This window comes from Leiobunum rupestre, chromosome 5, assembly GCF_980474605.1.
Source record: "Leiobunum rupestre chromosome 5, qqLeiRupe1.1.hap1, whole genome shotgun sequence".
NCBI classification, from domain to species: Eukaryota; Metazoa; Arthropoda; class Arachnida; order Opiliones; family Sclerosomatidae; genus Leiobunum; species Leiobunum rupestre.
Window position 1 is genome coordinate 66,979,129 of NC_143388.1, and position 10,404 is coordinate 66,989,532.

A 10,404-nucleotide genomic window follows, 5' to 3' on the forward strand; every position below is an offset into this window, starting at 1 on the left:
TGTCAATATAAAAAGAAATTAACTTTTTCAATTCATTGGGTTTATGATAATAATTCCTTATCTTAATTAAATAATTTTGTTTTGGTTGATTTTTTTCTCAACAAAAAATGCTTTATAAATAATTGAGTATAATCGTTTATCTTTAATTTTCTTAACGTCTTTATATATCAAGGTAGATTTTTAAGAAAACGTGGACGGGAAGCAAACTTTAAATCACATTCGAGAAAAAAAGAGATATTAAGTGGGGGGTTTCAACACTGGTCACTAGAGCATTATGTTTTTTAGGTGTAATGCACTCGTATCGAGCTTGGTGAAAGTCAAATGACCCGTTATATTACCACTTTTGTTAATTCTTAAAGTGGGTACGGAGATTATTTCGCCCAGATCTATTGCCATGGGAACATGCTCAAACATGGCGACCTGCTTAGAAGAGTCTGCCCTATTCAAGGGTTTAAATTTTCACCATATTCCCTTTACCCAAGGAAAAACATAATATTTTTATTTATCTTTATTTTTTAAGAACCATAAATAATTTTATCTTTTGTACATAAAGTTAGGTACCATAAAAACGACAGGTATAACGACTCCTATTTGAAAGTAGCGGACAGCAAGGGTGCCAGAATTTATAGCCCTGCGTACCTAGTAACAGAGACCAAACCACTGGAGTGCCATACGCCAGCGTCCAGAAGCCCGGACAGGTGACAAATCCAGCATCAGTAGAAGTAACGTAAAACTGATGGTCGCACCTTCGACGCCAGCCACTTAACCCAGCAGAAGGTGCAACAATGGGACTACCAACCCCTTACTTCGCACACAGCAGTGTGAATAAGAGCGGATGCTATAGTATTTCCAGTTGACACCCTATCTACGTAGGTAGAGAGCCAAATCCTTTGGAAAGAGCTCATAAAAGGGAACGACCGACACAGCGGCCTAAGTAACCCGGAAAAGCTGGGATCGGACACCCGGTGTAGCCCCAAAAGGCCGTGGAACAGTACCACTGAGCCTCATACGGAGTCCCACCACCCCACAGAAGGCTAGCCAATCCTCCGAGGCGGCAGTTTGCCAAGACCCCCTGCGTTAGCCTGAGCCGAAGCTCCCTTTCCAGCCCATACCTCAGCAGGAGATAGATCCATTTGATCAGAGCTAACATCTCCCAGTGCGCCACTGAACTTACGGGTTACATGAGCTGGACCCCGACAAACCGATAAAGCCATCAGTTATTGCTCACTCTGACCCCCGAAAGGCCCAACTTGATGGATGGAAGTTATTTAAAAAAGTGAATGTTCCATTCCTTCCGTTGCGTCAGCGCGTTTTTTGCTTTCCCGAAAAACGCTATATTTACTCCTGCCATGTTTTGTTGCCCTTCGGATATTATATGATTAAAGGCTCATGCACTGGTCGATAATTTTCCCAGCTACTGATGGTTTGAATCTGAGTCTGGCTGGGAAAATATGATGCAACTGCTTTTTTTTGTTGCATAGATACATTTCCGTATACTCCATTTTATGCGGAAGTGAAATATTATTTAAACCTTCGGATCATGGGCTTTACCACAAATCATTGACAATTCTGTTCATTAGAACCAACCAGTAATTTCTAGAAGTCATTTTAGCTTATCGATGAAGACTTATTTTAGAAAGTATCTGGTGCTGGCGGCATTCGTGGCGCAAGTTCATAACAAAATGTAACCTCGGTTATAGCCAGTGCTTTTCTAATTAATAATTAAGATACGAATCATATACTTTATCACGGAAGTTATATATAACAGGTTATAAAATCAAAATCATTCAATGGTTACCAAACTCCTTATAGCAATGTCTGTGAAGGTAAGTTTAGCTTTCCAAGAATGAGCTATTTTATTCCGAAGCAACTACTGTTCGATACCACAAATATGAAAATCCTCATTTACTCAAAGTAGCGAGAGAAATGTTATACAATCGAAAGGTCGCAAAAACACGAAAAAACGCATTTAAAATATATTCTACCACAAAACCATCAATGTTCCATAAGTTTAATGTTATAGCAGCCGTTTCTTGGATCCGTGCATATGTATTGTACACTCTGTTCGAAAGGTGTTCGACCGTTGAGGTTCTTGCACTTAATTCCATTTTTCTCAAACTCTATGAGAGGGAGGACGATTTTACCAATGCAATTGTTATATTTGAAAGTTTATATTTTACAATAGATCAGTTATACTTGTGAAGAATTTATATTTTCGCGTGAAACCAGAAATTTAATTTTTGGCAATTTTTCAAATATACGCGTCACACCACTGAGACTATCATTATCGGAATCACAACGGTTGATTTAAATTGTTTAGAGAGTGTCACTATGATCTTTCTAATAAAACATTTGAAAATATTGCCACACATGTACACACTTAGCCCATATCGTCCATATCTTTTAAACTCCAGATTTTCAGCAACGTTTTATATATTTTAAACTTTCATAGAAAGTAATAAAATGTTTAATTATAAAATTGAGGAACTCATTCTTTCCTACGAAAGCAAAGCGTTTATTGTTATAAACAGGGTTGCGAAGGCACCAATTTCGCATTTCTGGCTATTTGTAGGGAGACGGTGCCCAGTGTTTCAAAGACGCCATATTTAATAAAATATGGTCAGAGACGAATAACATTTTCATAATTATAACAGTAAAATTATATAGAGTAACAGCGAACTTATTTTTCTTGGAGAAATGCAGGGTTGTGTTTGGTGGCATTTAAATATCCTAGAACGTGGATAAAAATATAATGTTTTAAGTGTATTCCAACACAACTTTCGGTTACTTTAGGGGCTAGAAAGTCTTTTTAGGTCTTGATCACGTAACATTTATTTTCAAAGAAGCAAGTGGATACCCAAATGTTTCGCACTTCTTCCAGTCATCGATCCATTCCATAATTTGTTTGTTTTTCTTCGCGATCTTTGGCAAAAGATCAATTTAAAATTTGTCAAATTAAGAAGTAATTTACTAGTCCAAATGTGTTTAGAAATAGCAATGAAGGATGACTGATCAACCAAAACAACGAGTATGGCAAAAAATACATTGAACGATAAAGAGGGTTTTTTCTAACCAAAGTTATGAAAAGGTATAAAATCGCTAGATGACTTGGGTACCTATAAGACTAGCTGATAATTATTATTTTTAGTAAGAAACGGTGTTAGAAATCCTTGGTTCTCAATCAGAAAACTAAAAAAGAAATGGGTATTAGCTGGAGGGAGGGTCATTTGGTCAACTGTTTGGGTGACTACGACGACGCTAACTCTGCAAACCGTTTCTTTTTGCAAGACACAGAGCAATTCTTGATTTTTGTCGTCGTCTCTTTTGATGGCCAAGAGAGTATGTATCTTGATTTATCCTGATTTCGGACGATAAGGTAGTTATTTTTACTGTAATTTTATACTGACGTAAATATTGTTACGTTTCGTAGTCGTTTTATAGCTCATATAGTTTACCAGCCGTCAGGGTTACTAGGCGTCGTAGCTAGCGCCATTTCTTTAGCGATATAAAAATAACAAAAAAAGTGATGATTATCGGTTAATGTTTGGGTCTGCTTAGGAGATGCCCAAGCTGGCATTCTAAGACCTAAATTCAGGTACCTAAATTAGCAGAAGTAAATGCAAATCCTGAGACTATGCTATCCTCACAAGCGGCTATATATGACTAGCAAGACGCTTGAATGTATTTATTTCTAACTATTACTTCATTTAGGTTATATTTTATGCAAGACTCAATCCCGGCTTATACTGCCAGGGCTACGAGAGCATAATAAGAAGTTCAAGGTTTGGAACTCCCTGTTGGCAGCTTTTGTCTTCTGACCTTAATCCAGTGGGAAACGTCTGCTCCAAATGACTAACTAAACCAAACGGAGAATATCCGAGAAAATTTATCATTTGAGAAATATGGTAAACGAGGCCTTTAACCAATTGTTGGCCAACATATACGCTCTTTGACAAATTATTTTCGTTGAAGATTAAGGGAATGCGTTAAAATTTTGGTTTTATTTCACTAATTGTTCAAGTGGAATATGTTTTATGATCTAAATTGTGATATACAATTCGTTGACCTGGTTTTCAGCTGACTGCGAGACATTATCTCTGTCAACACATACCGCCTTCTCTTATCCTTACGCAGCAGAGGTTTTCCCCTGGATTGAGGTGGAAATATTAAGGCTTCCACTGCAGAAATGCCTAACCTTTATCACGTTAATATGCTCTCGTTGTCCTGGCCATATGAACCAAGCAATAGTTTGGCGTTAAATCTTCTTTTGGGGTATAAGAAGAAATGTTAAAATACTACTAAAAATATTAATAGATATAATTACCTTCCAGCGTCTTCCAAGCCATATATGAAGGTTTGAAATTACGATTGCGTATTTAGGTGCCCAATTAAGGGACTAAGAAAGCCCACTTGGTCATCTCCCAAGTTTCAGTTATGTGACACATATATTTAATAGGTTGTCAATGACATTATTAATAAAGTTTCACTAGTAAAAGTGATCGATTAATCTTTCAAATATAACAAATACATTGGTTTAGTCGTCGAACCTTTGGAAAGCAGGTACGGTCGCGAAAAAAACTTTGAGCTTATATGGTTAATATTTCTAGTTCTACTTTTTTTTTAAAAAATTGAAATTCCTTACTAACAAGATCTGCGGAATTTCTGCCATTGCCAATAAAAATAATCGTTTCTGAAGAATCTTTTGCCAAATTCACGATTTTCATGAACCTCACAAAATAAGCTTATATATCTCATTATCCTTAAACTTTCCTTTGAAACTAAACTCTTGCGAATTTAGCTAATAAAGCCGTTAAAAGTTAAAATGGAAAATCAAATTTGAGCTGTAATACCAATAACATTAACAACAACAATCAGATAGGCTAATACCCAAGGCACCAACTTAGGCCTAAGTCATCAAGCGCCTTTTAAAGCCATTACATCAAGTAATACACTGTTAAGACTTACAGTCGAAACGGGTTAAACGTTTGTTTTAACTTGCCTTCGGAAAATTATTGAATTTTGATTGCGTATGTTAAGGCAATTTTTATGATAATTATATTGCAAACACATTAAAATTGCAATACTATACAAGATTTACTCGACAGTAAATAAGAGGATACTAAATGCTTTCCTTCATAGACACATTTTTGACATGTCTGCTTTCATTAGTTGGGAAACTCTTGAGCTCGCAGCCGTGTTACAAAAATCAAAAATAATATTTCGTAAAGCATCGCCTCAACCTAGGTATACATCTTTTCAGTGTAAAGAAATGTATTTTTACCTCTCCGAGGGGACAAAGTCCCCTAGGAGGGGTTATATAATCACCGTGTCTGTCTGTGGATCTGTCTGTCAGGCCTGTGAACGCGTTCGCATTTTCGGGGTAATTGGCAAAACCATCGTGTGACGGTGAGCGTTAACTGATTGATTTGCGTTTGGGTTGGGTTTCGTTGGTCTTTTTTTCGTCAACGCTCACCGTCGCGACAGTTTTAACTCAGTTTGATTGGATATATCGTTATTGTAATGTTTATGTAGGTTGTGAATGTTGAGTTCGTGTTATAACGGTTGTGGGTGTTGAGTTTCTTGTGCTTGTGTTATGATGGTTGTGGGTATTGTAATTGTGTGATGATGGTTGTGGATGTTGAGTCTGTGGTGTTTGTACGGGCATTTACTCTCAAACTTCTTCTTAATGACTTTGGGACGGACCGAGTGCTGAGTGTTATGCAACCTCTAAACGTCCAATGGCAGGGTTTCCACCAGTTGCACACGGTATTCGTCTTAGTATTAATTTGCGATTTATTGGCGCTGGCCGGGAACCGAACCCGGGTCTGCCTCATGCAAGAGATTTACTCTAACCACTCAGCCACCAACGCTTGTTAAGTTACGGTGTTTTTCTAAAAAACAGCTTTGGCGAATGTCCTTTACAAAGTTATAACGTTAGGTACTATAATTTATTCTACATCATTTTAAATATTTGTAAATTATATTAATCTTATATTCAATTAAATATTTATAAATCATATTAATCTTATATTTAATTAAATATTTATAAATCATATTAATCTTATATTTAATTAAATATTTTAGTATTTTAATGTATAATTTGATCGTGATCAGGAATTGAACTCGGGTCGCATTGTAACAATGCGGATTGTTCACCGCCGAGCCATTGACGTCCTTAGGGAAAATATTAAAGTGATGGAACCATTATGATAAGGCGGGTTTTTTTACTAAACGGATTAATACAATATCTGCATATATTGTTAATTGAACTTTGTTTGTTTATTCTTTGGTACGGTTTTTTGTTTTGTTTTTAATTTGTGTTAAATTATTAACAAAATTTCGTTAAAACACAAAAAGTAGTACATTGTTACCTTTTAATAACGCTTAGAAAAAGGATAATTCTTCAAAACTCCCGCGGAAACTATATCAAAGTAATAATATAGCGCCACCGTGAGGAGAACTATCAATCAAACCAGGTAAAAAATATAATATCTTCAACTTTTCGAACTTTAGTCAAATCTCGACGGGTCCAAAAAAAAAACACAAAATAAAAGTTTATAAGGCCGTTGCCGTCAATATAGAAGATACAGTCTTTCTTAGTTCTTGGCTGTCAGACGAACTACTACAGGACGGGGTCCTGGTGTCGGTCAAAAGTTATGCGGTTTCAATTAGGATGTTCGGTCTTTGGTCAAGAAAAGAGTTAAATTGCGTTTCGCGTTTGGAACGTGAGTGAATGGACTTAAGTGTATGAACAATGCGTGTTTAAGACTGAAATTGTTAAAGTAATTGTGAACTAACTCAAGTCAGCTGTAAGATAAAATTGATTGTTATTATTTTTTAAATTGGAATAACCTAATTATACCCTTGAAATTAGCAACTCAACCTGTGAGGCTAATAAAGTAGATTGGAAGTAATTAGTAGCTCTCAGCTCTCAGCTGTTAATTAAGACAGTTTACAGTTAATTAGTTTGAATTTAGTTAAAATTACTCAGTATAATTTATGATATTTACTTAAGTGTAAGTGTGTTTTGGTTTATTTTTCAATCACGATGAACTAAGACAAATCTAGTCTTAGACACTTGAGTACAATTACGTAGAAGGGTTGGGTTATTGATGAAATTTAAATCTAGAACGTTCCATATACTGTTCTGAATAAAAATAAACATTTATAATTTTGCATAATTCTGGTTGCCATTTTATTTTCTAGTCACTCGCCCACAACATTACAATTCTGGCAATCCCGAATCAAATACATTTTCGATATAACGGCGACGGGAAATTATTCTCGTGCGGCCTTAGGGAATATTCTTTTAACAAAATTTCGATAAACTATCGTTTAATTAAAATCGGCCCGATTCCGTTAAAATTATAAACCAAAAAGCGAACGGTCGTTATAATACCCTCTGTAGATATTTATTTTATTAAAATTTGCTTCGTATTATATTCAACTGATAAACTTGTACTGTAAAAAGGATTTAATTCAATTGTGCTTTGTTATAGTACGTCTAACTCACTGTTGTAACTATTTAACTTATGATATTCTGAATAAATTGAAATTGGTCATTTCATCTCAATTATTTTAATTATAATTAAAATTTTATACCAGGCGGGATAGAACTGGGATAACATTTTTAACAAATAACTCTTAATTGCGGAGATATATCTTTAAGGGTTATCTCGAGAAATTAATACCACTAGGGACAATTCTTCCGAGGAGAGGTATTTTTGTCTTGCCAACTTGTTTATAAATAAATTTGGTTGAGATTCATTTATTTCTGCGTTAATAATTATTTTAAAATAAAATAACCATAATCTTGTTGAAATTAATTGTAATCAACATTTTAAAACTTAAGCCTTTGAACCCCTGTACTTATACGGTAATAACTTTCGAATATCGGCTATGTTTATATAATCATTAATCATTCTGGATCGATTATTTTTTACATATTTAATGTAAGCTATCACATAGTACTAACTATTATTACTAAACTTTTTATTAAAGTTAATTGTTCATTAATAATGTGTACATTGTTTATTAAAATATTAAAATAACCATAATCTATTTAAATTTATTTTATTTCACTTTTAAAAACTTATGTCTATACGCACGCATGAATGTAACACGGTAAGAGCTGCAGTATCAAAAATTCCCAGTAAATTAATTATATAGTATCAATTATAATTATTAAGTATTTTAATCAGTGTTAACTATTGTCAACTATTAAGGACATTACCGTTATATAAAATTTACCTCAAAGGTAAAAAGTACTATGTCATCTCTCATGGGCTATGGGAAAGATAATCACTTGATCAGTAGAGATGTGGGTTTAAGAAATATTTCACTGCCTAGCTTGTATGCTATCTGTAGCATCATTTATCTAAATAAACTATTGTACATAAATGGTAATTATTAGATAAGCGTTCTTGCTAGGGTATTCATTCTCTATTTTTATTCAATATTACATTACGAAACTGATCTAAAACATCGTTTTCCCTTGTTCAGTTTTCATATTACATAATCACATTGAGTTCAAATACCAAAATGCTATAAATACAAAATGTAAAAGTCAACATATTAACCATTTAATAAAAAAACCTATACAAGTAGCTTTGTCTTTCAATTTGAATATTAATAACCTTATGCAAAAATAACCGATTACATTCTTATGATATAATCTGTGAAATTCTACAATTGGCGATTTCAGATGATCTAACGCTGGGTCACTTTTAATGGGTATTTAATATAAAAAGAATCGCACAAGATATAATTAGAAGTCAATTTGGCATACAACAATTATACGATAAGTTTAGTATAATATATTTGAAAATATTTTAAATACCGTTAATAAAATTCAGTAATATAGTAAAATATCCTACAGCAAAGTACTTATCAGTTCTATCAATAATATTTTTAAAAATAAAACTTTTTATTTTCCAACTAACGGCTTTCTCTTACAAATATAAATTTTCGGCAAAATATGCCCTGTGAGGCAAAAAAAAAAGCTTTTATCAAAACAGTTGAAAGTTGATTTAAGGGGTAGTTATTGGGATCTAAGAAGATGCAGATATTGAAAATGTTTTAGGTTTCAAGAGATTTTTTTTTGGAATTTTCGAAAGCGAAATATATTTCTAAAATAATATCCATCGATTTTCCTCACCTTTAATATATTTTTAAAGCCTTCCCTTAAATATGAGCCTTGAAACTGTAACAGTAAACTGAGAAAATTTTAAATTGTAAGGGATTACGTGTAAAATGACAGCTTTTAACCTCTATATATACATATAGAGTAGGCTCACTCTGTAGGTTTCCCAATGGCCGGCCTTTTGTGAGGGATATTTTATACACTGAAATCACTGTAAACAGGGTGTTTTTTTTGCTCGAACAGGGGATTTTTTTCCAAAACTATGTTTACTAGAAAATTGAAATTTGAAGTGTACATTATACGTGCTGGGGGACACTTTCTACCAAATTGCATCTAAATTTAACTTAAATTTTAACCGCTAGGTGCTATAAGAAAATTTTCAATGGGAAAATTGTAGAGCGTCACCGAAAACGTACAAATAGCGTAGACGCGAAAAATAGACGTCTTTTTCACTGACAAAATATGACTTGAAAAAGTGACAAGTTGGGCAAGCTAGAATAACTTTTTTGAATTCCATTGGGAGAGTAGTGTATCTTTATGAAAGTCAGAAATTTGTTAATCTGGTTTTTAATACAATACCGCTAAAAATCGAGGAGACAATGGCGAAGAAAATAACTTAATTAATTAATTAAATTATTAATGGCGATTTAAATAACGTAAGATCTGGTGACCTTGCTAGCCAATGTGCCGAACCGTTTCACCCTTTTCATCGTTTTTAAATAGAGTATTTCAGATTTCGGGGTCATGAGGCGTGGCACTCTTTTTGAAACCACAATCTGGCTCATTTCGCTATTGACTTTTCCTATTAGTTTTTTAATCTTATAGGCCTGTGTTTGCAATTAGTCGTATTCGAAACCTATTTTAACCCTGATAGGTGATAAGATAAATAGACGATAGCTAGGTTTAAAGGTCAGTTAAAACCTTAAATGTATCTTTTTCTTTTTAGATTTTGATCATACAGCGCTATTAATTTATCCATGGCTAAATGGGCGTGATTTTTCAAATTGGTTTAAATATTTCGATTAGAATAGAAAACATTCAGAACTAAACACGCGTACTCCTTTACAATTTAACATTTCCTCAGTTTACTGTTACAGTTTCAAGGCTCATATTAAAGGGAAGGGTTTTAAAATATATAAAAGGCGAGGAAAATCGATCAGTAAAAGGAAACAATTGGGTCCAAGGGATAATAGAAACTGCACATTTGCGCGTTTTTTAACGTCTTGGAAGACGATTTTTGACGGCCAATTACTCCTCCTTAC